The 23,368-nt window shown below is 45.8% G+C and overlaps 1 long non-coding RNA gene across 1 annotated transcript in view; it reads left to right on the forward strand.

Moving 5' to 3' along the window:
* The first annotated feature begins 4,010 nt into the window (after nucleotides 1-4,010).
* The window catches only part of LOC128345903 (uncharacterized), a 43,332-nt gene continuing 23,974 nt past the window's right edge, over nucleotides 4,011-23,368 (forward strand). The window contains exon 1 of the long non-coding RNA XR_008316691.1: nucleotides 4,011-4,119. This is a non-coding gene — a long non-coding RNA (uncharacterized LOC128345903). The remainder of the gene's footprint in view (nucleotides 4,120-23,368) is intronic.

Genomic DNA, 23,368 nt, shown 5'->3' on the forward strand with positions numbered 1-23,368 from the left:
GTATTTCACCCGGTAACATTTTAGGCAGCGAGTCAGGGGGAAGGAGTGGCCACGCAGAGAGGAGCAGCTACTCTACTGAGAGTAGCCACTCTGCTGCTCACGTGATGCACACTGGGATGCAGGACTTCCTCCTCCCAATCCAAGCTTAGGACTCTGTGGGCGCACTGACCGTGTGGGCTCACAGTGTGGTGGAGTCCGAGAGGACAGCCACTCATATGAGGGGGAGACAGGTAAGCTCCTGTCTTCTCCCCAGGCCTTCCCAGCTCTGCAGAAACGGTCATGAGAACTGAGTATGCCTAACAACCTTTCCTAGGGGAAGATGCTACAAGCATGTCCTTAAAGTCTCATATATTATACAGAATGGGAGTTCTAGAACACAGAAGACCATAAAGTGAGCCACAGATGAAGATTTTGTTATGGATGTGAAGATGTTTGACAGTGGGGAAAGAAGAGGGGGAGAAGAGGGTTGATAGAGAAAAGCGTAACGAGGGATTCATATGAATACATGTTGTCTGATGTTTTTAGATGTGGTTTAGTATAAAGACAGTGTTGTGGAGAAGCAAAGGCATAACAGGAAATGAAGTAAGTTTTGAGGAAGGATGGGATGGAATAGATAAAGAGGTGGCTTCAGGCAGGAAGAGGTAGAGAGGTGACCCCAGGCATGTTGGGAATTCTCTCTGGTAAGAGATACCCTTCTATTACAGCAGAGTGCACAGAGGCAAAATGCAGCAACAGGGGCGTAACTACTATTAGGCAAGGGGAGGCGGCTGCCTGGGAGCCCCCATGCCTCAAGGGGCCCCCCAGAGGCGTCACATGTGAAGTGTGTGTGTGTGTGTGTGTGTGTGTGTGTGTGTGTGTATCAGCGAGGGGCCCATTTTAAAGTTTTGTCTCTGGGCCCACTCCAGCCTTGTTACGCCCCTGCGCAGCACAGTCTGCCCAGGCATGCGTGTTTGCTGAGAGCAAAAGAAACTTGGAGCCAGTTCATAGTTTCAAATCAATATAAGGAGTCTTTATTAGAGAACTCCATTCTAGATAGGAAAGTGGAGAGATAGAGTCTCTAATCTCTCTAGCTCGGTGGATGCAGAGAGATGCTGTTTGCATCTCTGCACACATGGTGCAGAGAGAGAGGCGAGTGTGTGTGATGGAGAGAAGAAGGGAGGCAGAAAGGAAGGAAGTCCCTGAGAGTAGCAATCTACAAAACAAAGGGATAGTGTCAGAGCAGTAGAGAGGAGGAATCACCAATGTCTTGACCCCTCTAGCCCTCTGACTGCCCCCCTCTGTCATTGAGGCATGAGGCAGAGCAGAGTCCTTCACTTCCAACAAGGCAAACGTTCTGAAAAGGAATTCTAAGCATATGAGCAAAGGAGAATTCGTAGAGTAATTTAAGGGAGCAGCTTACTTAGCAGCTTACTTAGAATAAGTAAGGATGGTAGAGCTGGGTTCCACAGGTGAACCCATGACTGTGAACATGATTTATGTTTCTAGGGTGGACATGCCCAGAGTGGGGTGGGGAACCCACCACCTGATTTTGAAGCAGAGTGGCTATAAGATCTGAGAAAATGTTGTTAACCTGAGATACTAACCTCAAGTTAACAACATTGTAATCCCTGGATGGTGTATATCAACCCATGCCGAGACATCTTTTATTTTTCTCATTTTGATAGTGAAAACAAATGCCCTAATTTGACATAATTTCACCTGAGCCAGAATTAGACAAACAGCAGGTTTCATACAGATAGTAAGATAAATGTTGGACATTCTGTAATCGGTAATTTGGTGAAATAGATGGCCCAAAGAGTGGCAAAAAGAGGAGGAAAAAGTTGCTCTTCCAAGTAGCAAAAACAAGGGGCATTTCAAGAGAAAATCTTTTTGGAAATTTTGATAGGAAAAAGAGAATGTCCATATATTTTGTATGTAAGTGTCTAATAAGAAGATCTGTTCTTGAGTAATGCAATAATATAAAAGAAAAATTGATTCACTGACAGCGCTAAGGGAAGATGGAAGAGGTAGGAATTACAAATCTCAGATAGAGGCAAGATGAAGAACAGTATCAATTTGGTTTTGCAGCTATCATTAGTTCTACAGATTCCTTTCAAATGGTACTGTAGTTAGAACAATAAATAATAAGACTTTCTCTGTTTTTCTATCAGCTGCCATAGAAGCAATTTTCTGTGCTGTAAAAGTTTTGAACATCTATCACTCAAAACTCAACCACTTGAGACACTGCTCTGTGAATGCCACAGAAAACATTTATAAAATCAAGCTACCTGTGATGTTCCATTTTAATGTGTGTATAATAATTTATGTAAATTAAATAATTGACCTACCCTGTGTCTAAATAATGGAGTAATTTTCAAGAGTAATTATGCATGCAAAAACATGAGTGATTTGGGTTTTCTACTTGTTTACATGAATGTAATGTAAATTACTATGTGAGTTTTGCCTGTGTTGCCCTAGAGGGAAAACTAAAGACACTGTAACCATTGAAGTGGTTTGCTGGTGAGTATCAATCCATATCCTCCAACACCCTGATCAGCAGGCATTGCACTGTGGCAGCAGAGGCATGTAGGCTGCTAGATCACTTTTATGACCCACTGCTTGTTTTAAGAGGTCTTAGTAGAGCTTATACAAATCACACTAAACACTATGTTAGCAAAAGCACAGTAGATGCTTGGTGCTACTATAAACATTACTCCCCATTATGTCAAAATCCCCAAAAGTGTACAAGTTTGTGGTACCTAGATATTTTGTTCCAAGTATAACTTTCTTCCTTGGTTGTTCATCCATTACTTTTGTTATCTAGTGAGGCCATTCTCACTGCCAGCCCTACCCAGGTCATGAGGACTGCCAGGATTGGTCCCGATCCTGGTGCTCCTGGGCAACAAAATGGCAAATGCGGTTCAGTGTTGGCAAGTGTAAAGTGATGCACATTGGGACAAAAACCCCCAACTTCAAGTATATGCGGATGGGACCTGAGTTGTTGGTGACTGACCAGGAGAGGGATCTTGGGGTCGTGGTGGACAGCTCGTTGAAAGTGTCAACTCAATGTGTGGCAGCTGTGAAAAAGGCCAATTCCATGCTAGGGATCATTAGGAAGGGGACTGAAAATAAAACTGCTAATATTATAATGTCATTATACAAAACTATGGTGCGGCCGCACCTGGAGTACTGCATACAGTTCTGCTCACCACGTCTAAAAAAGGACATTGTAGAACTGGAAAAGGTGCAGAAGAGGGCAACCAAGATGATCAGGGGCCTAGAGCACCTTTTTTATGAGGCTAGGCTACAACACCTAGGGCTATTTAGTTTAGAAAAAAGACGACTGCAGGGAGACATGATAGAGGTCTATAAAATCATGCATGGTGTGGAGAAAATGGATAGAGATAAATTTTTCTCCCTCTCATATAACACTAGAACAGGGGTCATCCCATGAAATTGATTGCCAGGAAATTTAGGACCAAAAAACAGAAGTACTTTTTCACACAATGCATCATCAACTTGTGGAATTCTCTGCCACAAGATATGGCGACAGACAACAACCTGGATGGCTTTAAGAGGGGTTTGGATAACTTCATGGAGGAGAGGTCTGTCAACAGCTACTAGTCTGAGGGCTACAGGCCACCTCCAGCCTCAAGGGCAGGATGTTTCTAAATACCAGTTGCAGGGGAGTAACAGCAGGAGAGAGGGCATGCCCTCAACTCCTGCCTTTAGGCTCCCAGGGGCATCTGGTGGGCCACTGTGTGAAACAGGATGCTGGACAAGATTGGCCATAGGCCTGATCCAGCAGGGCTGTTCTTATGTTCTCCTCCACTGGTTAGTCCAGGTTTTATACCCAGGCTATAAGTGAGGTATGAGGGCACATGTGCACCCTCCTACCTCACCACCCAGGCATGTGGAAACTTGGGCTGCCAACAGCCTGAGCTTCCATAGAGCTGAGAAGAAGGAGTATCTGGCAGCGTGGAACTCCCTCAATATACTGCACTTCTTGTGCAGTGCATTGTGGGACAGCAGAGGACTTCCTCCTCCAGATTCCAGCTTTGCCGATCACCTCTGCACCAGTCATCTGGATGCACAATTGGCAGAGATAAGAGGAGCCTCCAATGATCTGGGAGGAGGCAGGTAGGAGACTGGAGTGCTTTGCTGTTCTCAAGGGCGGCTGGGCCAGCCGGTTGGGCTCAGTGGCTGCTCCTGCTCCACCCACTGCTGCCGCCACAGGGGGGTGCTCGGCTCACCCCCCACTCATGCCCATGGCGGCTAGAATTATTTTAAAGATCAGCAGTTTAGCCTCGTGGCGGTGGGGGGGGGGGTTCATGGTGGCAGCGGCAGAGGGGAGCCTCATGGCAGGGGCCCCAATTTTTCTCCCCACTAGGGCCCGAACCCGCGCTCGGCAGCCCTGTCCACATGAGGAGATCCAAGGGAACAAGTTGACTCAGACACAGGCTGAACCCTTAAATACCACTGAGCCTAGACTACCCTTCTTGGGCTATGCCTCCAGGCCTGGAGGTTATTCACACATGGCTTTATGCCTCAGGGTATCTGAAGAGCGAATCTGCTTCGCAGCAGATTTGCAAGATGTTTACTTCAGGGGATTAAATTGACAGTTCACATAGCTGTCGGTTCCTCCCCGCACTCCCTGGCAGGTATTTTTCCTGTGCATTTGCAAATTGCACCTCCCTGGTCCGGGTTTTCCCTCCAACCAGTCAGAAATCACACCACAAAGGAAGAGGCGAGAGAGCTTTTAGAAAATAGTTTGACAGCTAAGAGCACAAGACCAGCATAACGAGTTGCCGAAGAGCTGGATCAAACAGCAGGATGCTTAACTCTTGCCTTTGTGAATGACTGCCTTCATCACGTAATGTTTACACACACCCCACACCCCTAATAGGGATGCGTACAAGCCTGTTTGGAGGCCCTTTTATGGGCCTCCGAACAGGTTCAAACACTGGCCGGTTCGAATGTTCAGCGGTGTGGGGAATAGGACTTTAAGGGGGAGGGGGGCTGCCGGCACTGAAGTTCTGTAAAATCCCTTGGGGCGGCAGTGTACCTCCCTGCTGCCCCTTCCCCTCTTTGGCTGGAAGTGGCTGGAAGTGCCAGGCGTGCACCCGGGGGGAGGTTTAAGTGCACCCTTCACCACCCTTAAAGTCCTACCCCTTCAAGCCAACCCTGCCTGGTTCCGTGCACATCCCTAACCCATAATAGAATCAGCTTAGACAACAAAGAGTTCAGGTTACATCCATTTTGCATATCTAAAGCCTATCTAAAACATAGCAAGACACACATTTTGCAGTCTGTGCTTGTCTTTAACTCAGGAATTTCTCCCTCCCCCTCCCCCAGCAATTTCTCTCTCCCCCTCCCTCAACAGAGTATCAGGCAATCTTCAACACCCCCCACCCAGCACTTACAATTGCAAATCACTTAGAGAAGACCATACCCCAAAGAGCTGTCAAATTCCCCTTCATTGAGTTTTGAAAACACGCATTTACTGGCATGACCACCCCAAACATAACAGAGAAAACTGCGGGGCAAAATAGAAAGCCACAGATCCCCACCCCCCAAAGCCTCTGAAACTAGAGGATTAGACATGCTTTGGGCTAAGCCAGAATTCACAGCCTCCATTCGGGGGGAAACAAAGTCCTGTCTGCCCTGGTCCCTGATAGCCTGCAGGGACCTTGGGGCAAACCGTCCATGTTGTCGTAAACCAACCCGAGACTTGTGTTTTGAGTGGTATAGAAATGCTTTAAATAATAAATAAATCAATCCAGCTAATATGTGGGCTGGCACGGCACACTCCAATCAGGAGTGGATTCGAAATAAAAGCCCTGTGTGAAAAGCCTCCTGTGGGAGCCTTACCTTCTGGGGTCTGGCACATCTCCTCTGTCCCTGCCGAGCTTGTTCCTGGCACTGGCATGCAGCCCAGCCCTGAGGTGCTCTCAGGTTTAGGATCCAGGGATAGGGCTTGCGCTGGTCTTGCCTTCTCAGCATCTGAGTCAGTCCCAGCTGTGAGCGGGGATTGTGACCATGACAGGGAGTAGAGATGTCATACTTTGGGGTGCTGGCTACTCTGGAGGTAGGCCAACCTAACTGACTAATACTGATGACAGCTATTTACTCACAGTGCTCAAGAAGTGGAAGGAAGCATCCATGGCAGAGTCCACTTTGTCTTTCAAGTGCAGTAGTAGGGCATAAGCCACCTAATGGCGCAGTGGGGAAATGCTTGACTAACAAGCAGAAGGTTGTCGGTTCGAATCCTCGCTGGTACTGTATTGGGCAGCAGTGATATAGGAAGATGCGGAAAGGCATCATCTCATACTGAGCAGGAGGAGGCAATGGCAGGCATTGAGCCAGCCAAGCAGCGGCCTAGGTCCAGCCCCGCCTGCGAAGAGCCCGAGCGAGCGCTTCCGTATCATTTCAGGCAGCGCTTGCTCCTCTCTCTCTGGAGGGAGAGAAAGGGGAATAGATGCTTGCCTGAAAAGGGTAGGCAAGCCAGGGCTCGCTTGGGGCTCCTGGTAGCCCGGGCGGGGGCGGGGGGGTTTCATTCGGGGCTCTTCCGGAGCACGAGCCATGCCCCCTGGGGGCCTACCATTGGTGGCACGGTTTCTTTGAACCCGTTCGCACAATGGTGGCTACATCCCTGGGCAATGGTAAACCTCTCCTGTATTCTACCAAAAGAAAAGCACAGGGCTCTGTGGGCGCCAAGCGTTGAAATCGACTTGATGGCACACTTTACCTAGTAGGGCATTAAGGCTAACACTGCAAAAATTCTTTAGCAAGTAGCAACAGATCAACTAATCAACAAATACTTCTAGGTTTTTTGGATTTTTTTAGATTTTCTATTTTCTGAAGCAGGAGAAATAAAGCATCCTAGTCAGCCATATTACAGGAACATATCTCATGCCCCCTTTTTACATGTTTCCTGAAACAAGCATGGGTCTGTATCTTCCACATACATGTGCAACATCTGGAACAGCTAGGGGGATAATGCATGTAACAGCCTGGGACTTTACCACAGCAATCTCAGACCCGCTGTGACAGTTAGAACCATAGGTGGTCTATACAAAAAAAGAAAGAAAACCCAGGCAATGATGCCCAAATTGGGCCCGAATCACCAGGAGGGCAGGCAGAGGGAAAACTTGAGGAGTAACTCCATGCTTAAAGGCAGGAGGGTGCGTGGATGAAAGACATTTTGGGAGAGATATGGGTTATTAGATTTGGCAGGGAAAGAGTTTTGTAAAATGAGGGGTAGAATTCCTCAAATGCTGAGGGCGGACTTGTACCACTGTTGCAAGCCACCAAGGTTGTTTTGCAGATCAGGAGATGGAAGTATGCAGATGAAGCAGAATAATTCTCCAAAAAGGAAAGCATTTCCTTTGCTTGCCCCTAGGTGGCAAAGTCCAACAGGGCTACAAATAAAAAAGACTGGGGGGGAGGGCACTTGCATTCCCATCTTTTTTATCACACTATGTGTGTACAGGTGGTTAAAAGGATGTTCATGGCCACCTAATCTATATTAGGTGATCTCATGCAGGGAACCCCATTGATTCTATCTAAGTGGTGATGTACCAAATAACAACAGAATAATTAAGTGTGCAATCTTATCCTTCATTTAGCTCTTTAGCACTTTGCATGCAGAAAATCCTAGGTTCAGTCCTTACCCTAACATCTCCAGTTGAAAGATCTCATCAGATTAGTAGTGATGGGCAAAGCTGCTGCCAGGCATAACAGACAATAGTGGGCTATTTGAACCAGTGGTCTCATTCTATATATTCATAAGACTGTCTCCTTGTTCATCTGTGTCCATGTGTTATGTTATTGCACTATCGACATTGGAAGGATACTTGCAGATATAAATGAGGCATATATAAGGCCTTTCCAGTTGTGAGCTTCTCCAGCAACCATGGCATTGGGAAGGGAGCTTTGGCTCACTGTCAGAGCATCTGCTTGCATGTAGAAGGCCCCAAGTTCAATCCCTGGCATCTGCAGGTTGGGCTGGGATTGGGAAAGAACCCTGCCTGAAATCCTGAAGAGCTGCTTCCAGTCAGAATAGACAATACTGAGCTAGGTGGACCAATGGTCTGACTTTGTATAAGGCAGCTTCCTGTGTGCCAACGTGGAAGATATATATATATACACACACACACTTTGTTGGTTTTCCCATTGCTGTACTAACTTTTGATCTTGTTGGTCTATTTCAGGCCTGCTCCACATAGGCCCCCCAGCTCTTTTTGGACTACAACTCCCATAATCCCCAGCCACAATGGCCAATAGCCAGGGATTATGGGAATTGTAGGCCAACATCTGCAGGCGGGCCAAAGTTGAGTAGCCTTGGAAGAGCATCAATCAATGCAGAGACTGACACATAGCCTCCAGATAGCTTGTGGGAGCCGGGTATGCTGATTCAGACACCTTACACTTGAACATATGCCCAGACATGCTAGAGTCTGCTCTTGGCTGAGCCAGGTTTTGAACTCAAGTTTCCAGAGAAGAGTGAGCTGTTCAGGCACTATAAACACTGTACTTGTGGAGAGCTTCTTCCCATGACTGGAGCACTAGTGGAAGAGAAGCTGCTCATGAGAACAGCATTTGTCCCTGTAGAGACAAGCATGGACTTTGGGGGGGGGGTGGAGCTTCTGAGCATGTCACTCTGTGGGTGGGGCTTCAGAATGTACTGTCAGGGATGTTGTATGTTGTACAAGTTGTACATGAGTACAGTGTCCCTGCTTTTATAACACTTGAAAAGGCCTTTATGCCTAAGTCAAGTGGTTATCTTACTCTCATGGTTATCTCACTCTCTCTGCTTATTATGAAGTGCCTCGTCCTCTGTGCACTGCTGAATCAATACTTGGTGGTAGTGCCCCAACTGGGGAGCTCCCTGCCTATGGAGGCTTGCCAGGCAGCCTCCTTATTGCCAGGGTATCTGTAGGATCATGTTCATCCATATGAACCTGCCAGCTCTCTGTTCATCGTCTCAGGGCCTGCTCATGGCCCCACCACTAACAGAGATCCAGTTGGCGGGGACTAGAGACAGGGTCTTTTCGGTTGTGGCCCCTCAGCTTTTTTCAGCCCTCCCTGAAGAGCTTTGCCATGCTCCCTCCCTCAGTGTTTGTAAAAAAACAACTAAAAACACATCTTTTAAAAGAGGCTTTTTAATGCCCCTTCTGTGGTTATATCTGGTAGGTTCTTTAGTTTTTAGCTTTTATAATTCTCACTTTTTAGTTTTTTAAATTTTTAATCTGCAGTTTAATACTGATTGTGGTTTTTAACCTGACTTTTAACTTATTCACTTAATTTGGTTAATTTTATTGCTTTTATTGTATATTGTATCAATTTTATTGTTGTGAGCCTCCGCGAGCAGTAGTGTATTGGAGGGGCGGGGTATAAATAGTTTGAATGAATGAATAAATGAGTGAATGAATAAATGAATAAATAAATGAATAAATGAATGCAGGTAGTAAAAACTGGATCATTTAAAAAAAATATTTCATAGAACTTACAGTTGAGTTAGATTTTAAGCTGGAAATAGGTTTTCATCCTTGCCATTGTTATTGATCTTTGTACTGTTTCATTTGCTTTGATGATGTTTATTATTTCCTTTATTTTAATGTTGTGAATTGGTTTGAGAGCTCTGCTATAGAGCAGTCAAGGCATTTTAAACACAGACACACACCCCCCTTTGCTGGATTTGCTTAACAACAGTTTTGCACTGTGAAAGTCTAAAGTAAGTAAGACTTTCCGAGTTTATTTCAGCAGAAGATTGAGGGGCAGGGAAAGTGATAGTCTATCTATGGCTTTTCCTCCCCGCTCCCTCCCCACCCCCATTTACTGAATTTGGGCATTCTTTCCCCATAGCCTCTTCTCTGAAACGGTACAATGTATTAGCTGGTATCAGGCTGTGGGAAGCTCTGCTTTGCAATGACTTCAGCGCACAAGGTTGTGTGTGGGAGGGAAGAAGAGAGGCTGGGAGGGAACCAGCTCATACATTCACTTAAGGTTCAGTAAAAGCAAATGACCACACAGATACAAGTTCTACAGATGTGATCAGTGGTCTTTAAACCAAACCAAACCAAACAAAAAAACACTTCACCATGATCGCTCAGCAATTTCCAGTCTATAGGTTCCACTGTCTGGGGCAAGCTAGGAAAAATGCTTTAAAGTTTATGCATACAATATATTATAATTATTCTAACATATATATTCACATACTGCAAGACTTTATTGTGCCATTCAGAATAGACTCAAGCAGCATATGGATGTGTGGCTATAATTGAACAATGGGGAACAAAAGTCCCTGGGCCCCGGGGGGGGGGCAGTTTCCACTGGCTAGGTGGCAGTTTGTACTTTGCTCTCTGCCTCTGTAGCGGCCACACTTGGAGTACTGCATACAATTCTGGCCACCACATCTTAAAAAAGGACATTGTAGAACTGGAAAAGGTGCAGAAGAGGGCAACCAAGATGATCAGGGGCCCCTAGAGCACTTTTCTTATGAGGCAAGACTACAACACCTGGGGCTTTTTAGTTTAGAAAAAAGACGGTTGCGGGGAGACATGATAGAGGTCTATAAAATCATGCATGGTGTGGAGAAAGTGGATAGGGAGAAATTCTTCTCCCTCTCACATAACACTAGAACCAGGGGTCATCCCATGAAATTGATAGCCAGGAAATCTAGGACCAACAAACAGAAGTACTTTTTCACACAATGCATCATCAACTTGTGGAATTCTCTGCCACAAGATGTGGTGACAGCTAACAACCTGGATGGCTTTAAGAGAGGTTTGTATAACTTCATGGAGGAGCGGTCTATCATCAGCTACTAGTCGTAGGGCTATAGGCCACCTCCAGCCTCAGAGGCAGGATGCCTCCAAGTACCAGCTGCAGGGGTGTAACAGCAGGAGAAAGGGCGTGCCCTCAGCTCCTTCCTGTAGGCTTCTAGCGGCATCTGGTGGGCCACTGTGTGAAACAGGATGCTAGACTAGATGGGCCTTTGGCCTGATCCAGCAGGGCTGTTCTTATGTTCTCATAAGGGGGGCGGTGGGTAGGGGTGTGCAAGGTCCGGAGGCCCCCCGGTCAAGCACGGGGGGGGCTGTTACTTTAAGGGGTGGTGGTGGTACTTAACCCCCCCACTGCTCTTCCCACTCCGGCACTGTTCCATTTAAAGATCTTCTTGGGGCGGCAGGGAGCTCTGCCACCCCTGCCCCCGTCATTAGTCCTTAAGGCTTAAAAGCAATGAGTGCTAGTGGCGCGCTTGCGCGCGCGCGTGCCACAAAGTCATGTGACGTATGTGGCGCGCGCACCAGCATCATAAACACGTGCGCCGCACAAGACGCATGTGCGCTGCTAGCGCTCGTTGCTTTTAAGCCTTCAGGACTAACGACGGGGGCAGGGGCAGCAGAGCTCCCTGCCGCCCCAAGAAGACCTTTAAACGGAGCAGCGCCGGAGGGGGAAGAGCGGCGGGGGGGGGAGTACCCCCCCTTAAAGTAACAGGCCCCCGCCCATCCGGACTGCCGGACTGCCAAATCGGTCCGGAGGTCTGTACAAGTATGCCGGACCGAACCATGCACACTACTAGTGGCAGGGACAGTGGCCCATGTTCACCTTTTGTCCCAGGGCCCACTCCAACCTTGCTATGTCCCTATTTGGAATTGTCCTTGTATGGCTTGGAAGTGTAAGGCCTGCCCCCCTTATTGGCATCACACTTGAAAACAATTTGTCTGGAAACATATTTATGTTTATGTTATTAGCGTAATGCCTCACAGGTTGGTGGCTGTAGTTTTGATCAGCCCATGCTGCTTTTTAGCTGTGCAGTCACTGGCTGAGATAGACATATGACTACCAACCAGCAAACTGATTTGGTTTTAATCTTCAAAACCAGCCATTCCCAAAGAGCAGTTCTAAACATATGGTAAAGAGATTGCAATCACAGTGCTGACTGACTGTTGTTTGGTTACCTTAATAGTTGAGGAGGCCAGTTGTTGTTTCTTATGGTGAACTAATGGCTGAGAGATTGCCCTGGAGTATCCTGAACAGGAAAGTTCCTTAAAAGGTGGGGGGAACCCATCAGAGTCTCTCCAGATCAGATGTCATATATCTGCCACCTGATGGGAGGGGCTGGTGTGTACAAAAGCAGCAGCTTGGGACAGACAGGCAGCTTCTGCATGAGACAGAGACTATGGCCAAATTCAGACGTAATAGGAAACTGGAGGTCCCTTCACCTCTAGTTTCCGTAGGTGCATGTCCGAATGCTGGAAACTGGAGTTAAGGGCAAAAAGGGACCCATGGTTTCCCTCCCTAGATTCCAATCTGAATTTTTGATTCAGAGTGGAGTTTCACCACCTTTACATCCAGTCTTGCTGTGCCAGCATTACACCCGAACACTGGCACTGCAGTTTCAGCCCCATGGACCTAGAGTTGAGGGAAGAAGCACCTCCCTCACTCTGGCCTGACTGGTTGTCCTGCCAAGCAGGAAGCACAGCCATCCCCCTCTCATCTCTCTGCAGTCTCATTGACTGCAGAAACAGGTCTCCTGAACATCTGGATTCGGATGGGAGAGTGGGTGGGGAGGGGTCAAGGAACCGCAGGTCCACTGGACCCACAGTTCCACATTACATCTGAAGGCAGCCTGTGTTTTGAAACGACTGGAATGGAGAAGCTGAGGAAAGGACTTAAGCACTTTGGAGTCCAGGGTCTGTTCTCTAGGAACTGACAGAACCTGCTGCTGACTTGTAGGAGCACTCTGCTATTTCAGCTCCATCAGCCTGTATATTTGGAAATAAACCTAAAGTTACACAAACACCATAAGCCTCCAGTGATCTCCAAAGAAGCCAGAAACTAAGTAGTGCTGCACACACCCCTGGAACCTCTTGCCACATAGGGAATTGGAGAGTGCATAACACAATACAAGATCAGATGTGCCCAGAACCTATATAGGAACATAGGAAGCTGCCATATACTGAGTCAGACCTTTGGTCTATCTAGCTCAGTGTTGTCTACACAGACTGGCAGCATCTTCTCCAATGTTGCAGGCAGGAATCTCTCTCAGCCCTATCTTGGAGAAGCCAGGGAGGGAGCTTGGAACCTAGGTACTCTTCCCAGAGCGGCTCCATCCCCTAAAGTGAATATCTTACAGTGCTCACATGTAGACTCCCATTCAAATGCAACCAGGGCAGACCCTGCTTAGCTCAAGGGATAAGTCATGCTTGCTACCATAAGACCAGCTCTCCTCTTCTTATATGGCAGCATGAGTTAAATGAAAGCTGTAGCTATTATGTTATGACATGAGGCTGTTATGTGACTGGGCCCTTTGTCCTTTCACAAAGTGATAGAGGGGATATGGATATGCTTTTTTGCCTTCTCATTGTAGAATTATCTGATTTATTCTTATTATGGCCATCGCTGACACTATGCGAAGCCTGACGCTGATGTTTCCCTTCTGTCAGGGCTACTGCACATGTAAAATTCCACTCCAGCAGTGTTGTACAAGAATGTAGTTGTACAATGACTCAGAAATGTGCACCCACACTTGTGCAAGGCAGGTTCCTGAAAACTATAGAAGCTCCATTGCATGAGTGCAGGTGCACATTTTTGAGTCAATGTGCAACTGTGCTCTTCTGTAACTCTGCCAGGGCTAGATTTTGCATATGTAGCATCCCTAGCAGAAGGGAAATGCCAGCATTAGGTTTCACATAATTATGGATTATATGCAGACTCACACGATTCTGAGTGTAGCCATCTTGATTACTGTGAATAGGTCTACTTGAGAAGTGTGGCAAATAACTGGACAGGTTTTCTTTAAAGTGCCATTCAGTGGATAGTCATTTATCCGCATTACTGTTCCTTGATAGCTAGGAATCCCTCTCTAATATTTGGAATGCATCAGCCATAAGAATTTGGAGAAGGTGACACCTTTATGGAGATGAGATAGAGAAACATCTTGGAGAAAATCAAACAGAAAGAGCCTGATGTATCTTTAGGGTGCTATTGCCCTCTTGAGGAACCTGATGCAAGATTAGTGGCCGTGCTGTTTGCTGAAGGCAACTATTTGCCTCCATTGTGCTCCACATGTACATCTGTAAATAAAATAGATATTCCAAGATCTCTAAAACTCCCCTGTACTCTCTCACCCAAAGGAAGCAAAACCCTGTAGCACTAACCCTGGACATTCTCACCATTCACAAGTGTGTGGGGACAGTTATTAGTATTAAAGAACAACATGCAGAAGCTTTCTGAAAGAGGCTCTATAATTATGTGTTGTGTGTAAGAAATACCAACATCCTGTTGAGAGGCCAGGGTTCACGGAGAATTATGGGGGGAAACAGATGATCTTGGTTTGAGGGGAAAGGCTTGGAAGCCCTATTGGGACTTCCAACATCCCACTTGAACAGATGGGATTGGTGAAAGGAGACTGCTGGCTCCAGGAGTGGACATGAGTGTGATACAAGGACACCTCATTCAGAATGTTCAAAATGGTTGACGCTGGTGTTCGTTTCCCTTTCCCTGCTTGAGAAGTGTGGCAAATCACTGGCCTGGGCTGGCACTTCTCCCCGATAGTAATTAAAATTTATCTCTAAGGTCTAACACACTGTGTAATGTGCTGGTACCAGAACAATGGCTGGCATCTGGACTAACGCTACATGAATGTGCCAGTCTTTTCTGCCATGCAGTGGGAAGGGGCAATTTTCAATTATTTCCCCTTCCCTCTGCAGTCACATATGCCTCCTGAAATTATGTCTTTCAGGGTCCCCCTACTCCCAGGGACATCATTTCAGGAGGTACCAGCAGCTGCAGAAGGAAGGGAAGATTGTCAAAATCACTGGCACATTGGCGCAATGTTAGTCTGGATGTCAGCCAATGTGTTTACCCAGAAGTAAATTTTACTGGACAGCATCCAATCTAATGCACCCTCATGTAAGAATGTTTTGCTCATGTGGTGGTGAAGGGATTATTTTTGCCAATCCCTCCTTTCCTTTGCTTCTCCTGATGCCTGCCAAAAGTATGTCCCTGAGGGCTGAGGAACCTTCAGGGACATATTTTTGTGGGGCATTGGGGCAGCAGACGGACCAGGGTTCAATGAAAATTGCCATCCCCATTGCACCAGTGAAACATTCTTATGTGGGCTCAGCATTAGTCTTGTTGCTGCCTCAATGTGTTCAGCGAGACTTACTCCCAAATAAATATGCTAAGCACACATGTGAGGAGGTAAGTCTCTTTGGACTCAGTGAAATGAACTTTTGAGTAAACATCTGAAGAACTGCACTGTACAGATCTATTAAGTAAGTCAGAGTAGCAGAAATTTTACGGTCTAAAAAGCAACTTTCAAAACTAGCCAGGAAAGCAAGTTTTGATAAAAGCAGTCACACTTTAAGGCATGTTGTTGCTAAGGCTGCTTTTCTGTGTTCACTTGGCATTCTTTTACTATCCTTGATTATGACCAATCATTGGCAATGAAAGCTGGCAGGAGCATTAATTTTACTCATTTGATTTCCTGTTCAACATTTGCTCTGGCAGCAATCATAATATTTTGTAACTTTTGAATGCCCTGGTTACCTGCTTTTCTTGTCAATCCATAAATAGAATGCTTTCTTGGAAACCACTTCAGTTCCCCCCAAATCTGATATCCAAATTCCCCAGCTTACCTCTAGCGTAAATGGTGCTTGTCTCTTTCTTTGTTTTGGATGCCTTTGTACTTGTGTATTTGTGATCATGACACAAATGGAGGCACAGACTGCCTCTCGAGGTGCCTTTAATCCTTCCTTCTCATTAGAGGCATTTAAAAAATACTAGCGAGCATTTCTCAAACCAAAGAATGAACAACAAAGAAAGGAGGCATTAGGATAATTATTTCATATTTAAATACTTTTGTGGCTTGGCTCTGATGCCAAGCATGGACTTATTTCAGCTCTTGCTGCTTGGCCTGGCTGATGCTTTGCTCTTGGGCAGCTGCACATTGTTTTCTGCTGTGGTAGTCCAAAAACTATGGAGAAGCCAGTATGGGGCTGTCAGTTATCATGAAGTACAAATGCCCACAGTAAGCCACATGTTTATTATTGGGAGCTACTCCAACATACATATTTGGACTGGTCAAAGGGAACACATCTTGCCAGTCTTGAAACAATTGGCACACACTACAGGTATTTTTCCAGGCACCATTCAAAGTGCTGCTTCTCTTACCTTGAAAGTTCTAGGTGGCATGGGACTTGGCTATCTTATAAACCACATTCTGCTGCACAAATACTGTCCTGCTCAGTATTAAAATACTCCTCAGAGGTCCTGCTGCACATATCTCTACCCTCAGAGGTGAGGGAGATAGTGACTGAGGTTAGAGTCTTCTTTTCTGTGGCACCCTGGCATTGGAATATTTTCTCCCCAAGGAGGCTCTCCTGGTGCCAAAGCTGATAGTCTTTCAGCACCAGGAGAAGACCTATTTATTTTCCTAGGAGCTTTCCCAGATGGACAGTTCTACTGCAGCAGGAAATGCCTAAAGTTAAGCCATTTTGAACACTGCACTAAAGTGCTACTTTAAAGGGACGTGTATAATGTACTGTGTCTGGTGGTCACCCCTGTTGGCCTTACCAGAGCAGCCGCAGTGATGACTCCAGGGGCCGAGAGAGCCTCCTGGCGTGAGCAAGGCGGTGAAGGCCGAAGGCAGCACAGCTGGCTGGGAGGCTCCTGTAGAGAGGAGTCTTGACAAGGGGGCAGAGCTCGAGGTACATCGTTATGATGTCAGCAACACGTTTTGGGATTATAGGGGAAGAACGGCAGTTCTGTCCCCAAATAGTAAAGCAAAACCAGTTTGGTGAGAAAGCAGCAAAGCAAGAGGTCTTGAGACAGTTCTTTAGGATTGACAAACTACACAGATTTATTTAAAGACAAGGTTACAAACAAATGTGGAAAAGCCTGCAGCTTAATTTCAGCAGTAGCTCATGGCTGAAGAGAGAGACCAAAACAAACAGCCATCTCTGGAGAGACAAAATGGAGATTAACACTGGAAGAACAAAGAGGGAGACATTGCAGTTGAGAGCTGATGCTGCCAAGGTCCTAGCTCCAACAGGGATGGAGGGTGGTGGTTGATGAGGGGAGGAGGGAGGATAGGGGAAGGTGAGTTATGTAAAGGCAATACAGGGGTAATAAAGGAGGGTGGGGGCTTAATCCAGGGGGGTTGGAGACACGAATCATCTGAGGGGGGCTATAAAAGGGAGACAGCCAGGAATGAGGAGGTGGAAAGAGAATGTGTCATAGAACTCCGGTGAGAGGCTGACACTGTGACCGCCAAGCCCAAGAAGGAGGACCAGGATGACAAGCAACCCCCTCCCCTTTTTACTCTGAGGCCTGATCAAAGTGCCTTCCTCAGGGCCAGGTTGGTGTGGACCTGTTTGGACACACAGTTACTGCGAATCACCAGGAGCAAAGCTGAATAATGCCATTGGCTGTATGAATGGCACCTTCTGTCAGTGTCCTGACACTGCTATAAATGGTTCCCTCATCCGAACTCATCTCCCACCCCACCAGCCTAAGCATATGAAAGCTGCGTTCAATTGCTGTTTGGAAAAGGTTTTTAAAGATCTTTTAGACCTATTAGTGTTTTAATCTGCCATTGTCTATTTCCCCCACTCATATTCTCTCCCTGAGAATTTTTGGGGGACATATTCTCCCCTTGCCATGCTAAAAGAAAGGAGACAAGATGTCAACATCTTGTGCTTAAATCTGAAGAACTATTAGGTTCTAGTTTGCCATTAAGCGGTATTGCAAAATCCCACTTGTTTTCTCATGCCAATCAGTTTTCTTTTGACTGGAAAATGATCATCATTTTTCATCATGGGCAAGGACAGTTTGTTGTACTCTATCCAGTGATCTTTTGCAATTTGTTTGTTTGGACATTTTCCCCAGTGGGGATCCTGTAGAGAGTGTGGGGGAGGCATCAGAAAGGGAAAGGGAGGGAAAGGAGAAGAAGAAAATGGAGTTGTTGCTGAATAAACCTTTAGTTAAATCGACATTTCCTTGTGTTTATGAGGGAAGCAGCTATAAAACCCAGTTGTGTAGAATTTGTGCCCTGGGTGAATGATAGCTTAATAAGGCTGTCTCTTAAATCTATTTCAACCCATCACAGTTAGATATACTAGAAGTTTTAAGTGCATGAATAAAAAACTTCCTTTGCACTTCTTTGTACAACCAGACAGGATAATCTGCAGGGGTGCCTGCATGTAGCACTGAGCAGTAAATGTATTGCTTTGACAAATGTTCAGAGGAGAAAGAAGGACATAGACAATTGCCACGAAATTAATGCGTGGCAAGTTTGCTTTCAAGCCTGATGGAACTAAACATATCAAACTATACATCCTCAGGCAATTTGGACATAGGAGAAGCAGTAGCAATAGCAGAGATAATGTCACACTTTTAGTGTCCTGAGAGGCTGGGGGAAATTCTGTGTGGCTGAAGGAATGCTAAAATCAGTGCTCACAAGTCTAATGTGCCTTTAATGTCTTGGTTATTTTACATGAAATAGGATGAGACATGTCTGATCCTAAATTCTCCCTAGACCCAATTAGCTCAGTGGTAATTTACTTGCTGCTTTTACTGTCCACTTCATTCAGGTATCACTGCTACAAGTAAATCAAGTTGTTTTAAAAAGAAGTTGCCATTGCACTGGTCACTCAGAATTCTTGATGTATTGAGCAGCAATGAATCACAGAGAGAGATTTGCAGAATACAGGTACAGCCTAGGATCCACATCCTAGGTATGCCCAGCTGTAGATTCTCAGCATCCCTCACTGTGCCTCATGGGTAGATATGGATATAAATCCTTCCCAAGTTATGATTTTGCAGAAGCACCTCCTGAACAAAAGCAATAACATAGGAAGTGACCCTTCACATACTTTGACCATGTGTCAGTGAGTGAGTGCATAGGTAGTTTATGTTCAGCTGATGGTAACATATTATTTCTGACCTGTGTGTGTACAGGAGTTTTCAGCATACTGACAAGAGACTCCTGAATTCTCCATGTGTGTCCTGAAGCCCAAGATTAAACTTCAACAGCATGCAGTTTTACTGTTATTGAAAATGCCACTGTATGTGCATAATAATGATAGTATTCTTGCAGTACTTTCCCCAAGTGCTTCACACAGTTTATCTTTGTAAATCTTACAACAACCCTGTGAGGTAGGTCAGCTCTAGTTTCTTCAGAGTATGGATGGCAGGCTGACAGTGGCTTGCCTAAAAGTCTAACTAGGTGTGATGGTGGCCTATGTTTTAGAACATTGATTGCTTCCAACAGATATAAATTGAAGTGGGTGGGTGATTTCTTGTGAAGAAAGAAAGGCAAACAGAGAGTGCTGAATCCTCCCCCTGCTGGTTCTTTGCTCTCTCTTCCAGCTGCTGGTTTTTCTCAGCTGGGCTCCAAGACTGGGAATATTCTCCAGTGAGAATGAAACAGCTGGAGTGAAGTGGTTTCAGGACAGGGGAAAGCACAGGGGCAGGGGCGGTCCTTCTATGAGGCAGGGTAAAGCAGTTTCCTCAGGTGCAAGCATGAAGAGGAGTGCAGAGGGATGCAAGTGTTATCCCCTGACCACTACAGGCACCTCCTTATGCCCCCCCATCAGCACTGCCCTTTCTCACCCCACTGGCATGCTGTTCATTTTCTCCTCCTCACCCTGCTGGGGCACATCTCTTCTTTCCTCTCTTACCCCCACCAGTGCAACCTAGAAATACACACTGTCCACCATGGCCTGGTTTGATGGCATAGCCTGGGAGTGTTCACATGTCACTGGCACTGTCTTGGCAGCATCTGTGCCCGCCCACAGATGGGGGACATTGTCTCCTCCTCCTCTGACAACAAAATGTCTCGGATCTCCCCTAATGGGCATGGGAGGGAGGGTTCAGCACCCTCTTCTTTGCATGAAACCTCCTCATTCTCCTACTTCATATATTTGTTAAGTGTGACCCATGTTATAACACAGCGTTTCTCAATTTTGTTCCCTCCAAGGCACAGAGTAGGAAAAAAAGGGTGGTAGCCATTCATTCATTCATTCACCCACCCTCTTGTTGCATTAACAGAGAGAGTCAGCAGTAAAAAAATGGCTTTGCAGTTGACTTACTCTTTTATGTATCAGGAAGGGGGTGCATCCTTCCCAGTGCATCATGGGATAAATCAGCAGCAAAAGTGGGGAACTCTCCACCTTTGCAGCTAACTCAGAGTGAGTTATCTAGTGTGTCACAGCACACCGGTTGGGAAGCACTGTTATAACACACCAGTAATTTTGCCATCACGTCTAGTTTGAGCTGCGATTGGAACCAGGAACTTTTAGCTTGTAGTTTTCATTCCTCACTAGTTCCCAACATGTATGTAGAGCATGGAAGAGCAAGGCTCCAATTCTATCCCTTTGTTTATCCATGTGCTCCGATTTGGTCCAAGGAGCTGCAATGTCAGTATGATTTTTCCACTGCCCAGATAGAAGTCCCATTTGTGACCTCAAGGTAAACACTGACTGTGAACACAGCTTTGAAAGGTGTTGTGAATTAAAGCTGACACTCTCTCTGAAATATTAGCCACAAATTACCTGTAAGAAATTGTGTAACCATCAGTATTTTAAATCAATACACTGTTTCAGCATCTCCAGTGCCCAAATACACAAAAGCGGGCATGCTTCAACTTGTGCGAGCTGCTTGCAGCCAACCTTACCATGAAAAAGTGGTTTTAGGCAGCAGATTCTGGAGAACACCCTTTTCTAGCTTCCAGTCTCTATGTGTGTATGTGTGTGTGTTTTCTCTCTCTCAAGACTGTATGAGCCCCTTTAGGACAGGGGACTGCCTTATCATTCTTTTGCTAGGTAAACCACTTTGTGTACTTCTTTGGTTTATACAGAAGTCCTGAATTCAAATCCCAACTCAGCTATAAAGCTCACCGGATGAACCTGGGCCAGACACTTCCTCACACTTACAGGGCTGTTGTTGTGAGGACATGAAGGGGCTATCCCATATATGCTGCCCTGAACTCCTTGGAGGAAGGCTATAAATGCAAATAAATTACTAATAACATCTTTAAACTTGCTCTGTAGGAATTCTACATAAATAACTCTCCATGGTTTATTCTGTCTCAAAAAGCAACTGCAGGGTTGGAGAGACAAAAATCTTGAGAGACAAAAATATATGGGGAGTTCTACTGATGGAATTCCCATGTAATGAGTACCTTTGCCCTAAGGCTAAGGTTGAAACTTAATTTTGACGGCATTCTTATACCATTAACAGTTGCGCAACAAAAATTCAACAGGTGCAGCTTTGCACCCCGTTGCATCTTCATGGCAAAAAAGTAGTTGAATTTCTTCATGTGCAGCTATATGTTCAAAATCTGCACATTTACATCAGAAAAGGTACACAGGTGGCTGCTTTCTACTGTCACACCATTGATCCATGTAGTTCATTATTGTCTATGCTGACTGGCAGCAACTCTTCAGGGTTTCATACAGGAGTTTTCCCTAGTGCTGACTGGAGATGCTAAGGCTTGAACCCGGAACCTTCTAGATGCAAAGCAGATGTTTTATCAGTGAGCCCGGCCCCACCCCCACTCTCCTGAATTCAGATGTAACAGAGAGCAGGCTCTTTGCAGTCAGAGAGACTGTAGAGAGAAGGGGGAATTGGTTGTGTGGGCTTGCATGAAGGACAGCTTGCACAGCCAATCACAGCCAGAGACATGGAGGGCTTCTGCCTCCTCAACTCCAGTTCTAGATAGCCGAGCCTGCAGTTTCACATTCGCATGTAACACAGGCTGTGGCTAACCTCAGCTTCGAGCGACGGAACTCACTACAACCCAAGGGTTCAAATTGGAGTTTGGAGTGCAAAACCTTGGGTCGCTCTTCATGCAGAACCAGAGTTTTGTGGGGTGTCCTGCATTCAAATGTACAGGTCAGGGGTGTAACTATAATAGGGCAAGGGGAGACAGTTGCCTGGGAGCCCACTGCCTTGCCCCCCCCCCCGAGGCAAGTCACACGACTGACTCCCCCAGCTGCACACCTGCCTGGGCTTCCTTCAGTTGTATTCATCCTCCAAAACTGATGTGGGTGTTAAGACCTGGAGCTACCAGAACAGCATGTCTTATGCCTTTCTCTAGTACCATTAAATGACTAGATAATTTAGGATGATGTTCTATTGTGACACATAGGTGTGTGTGTGTGTGTGTGTGTGTGTATGTGTGTGTGTGTATATATATATATATATATATATATATATATATATATATATATATATATATATATATGACTTCTTTACTGCATGAGCCGAGCTTCAGTGAGGGGGGGCCATTTTAAAATCTTGTCTCTGGGCCCACTCCAACCTTGCTACGCCCTTGGTACAGGTTTGGCAACCTCTGGCCCCTGCAGCTCTGGTTTCGTGTTATGTGTGAATGGGGTGAATGGATTAATTACTAGGTTAGCTTATATATCTGCTTTTCAACTCGGCTACATGACTTTCATACATGTACAGCAATTTTCAAATACATGTATTTACAATTTTCATTGAATTGAACTATGAAAGGGATAGGATGTTTTTAGACCTGCAGAACAAATACCAGAAGAGAAAAGGGGAGTTTGATGGGCTTGTACAGTGTGATAGAAAAAAGAATAGCTTCATTGATATAAAGCTGTCAGGTGACTGAAAGCTAACTGTACTGCTGCCCTCCCTTCACTTCCCCTGCTGTTACTATGGTTTCTTTGCATTCAGAGAGCAAACAGACAGGGAGGAAGGGCCATTTTCTCCATTTACAGTTTTACAAGCTTCTCAACAATGCTTCTGTTGTGGCACATAAAAATATGGCCTAATTCTGACACCATTGTATTCCAGACCAAAATCGGCCCAGCAAAAGCAGGACAGGGTTCTTATCTCCCTGCCTATTGTTAAAATATTGCTTTACAGGATACCTTTGTTTCGGTGCAGCTTTCTCACCAGAGCAATGTATCAGCTGCAGGTGAATATACCATGCAGCATCCCACAGGCAGTTTCTGCACTGCCCGTGTTGCTGCGGCGTTTAAACAAAATCAGTGTAATTGTGCAAGAATGCTCTTGTGTAAATGCTGAAAGTTGCACAAATGCAGGTGTTTATATCACCCTGCTGTGCTACAGTTTCTGTTCCTAGAGAAGAAGGGCTCTCAATCTTGGGTCCCCAGATGTTGTTGGACTACAACTCCCATCATCCTTTTACTTTTCTGGATCAACACACTACCACCAAAGTAGCATCCAAAAAATGGACAAGTTAAAAGTCCATTGGGGATTGTGGTAGAGCTGAGAAAGAACCCCATCTGAAATGTTTAAGAGCTGCTATAGCATCTCTTTTTGAAGTACATCAGTTTGCCTGCTGTGTTATCAATTGGATAGTAGCCTGGACAATGGTTAG

Source organism: Hemicordylus capensis, chromosome 1 (assembly GCF_027244095.1).
Source record: "Hemicordylus capensis ecotype Gifberg chromosome 1, rHemCap1.1.pri, whole genome shotgun sequence".
In the NCBI taxonomy this organism is placed as follows: domain Eukaryota; kingdom Metazoa; phylum Chordata; class Lepidosauria; order Squamata; family Cordylidae; genus Hemicordylus; species Hemicordylus capensis.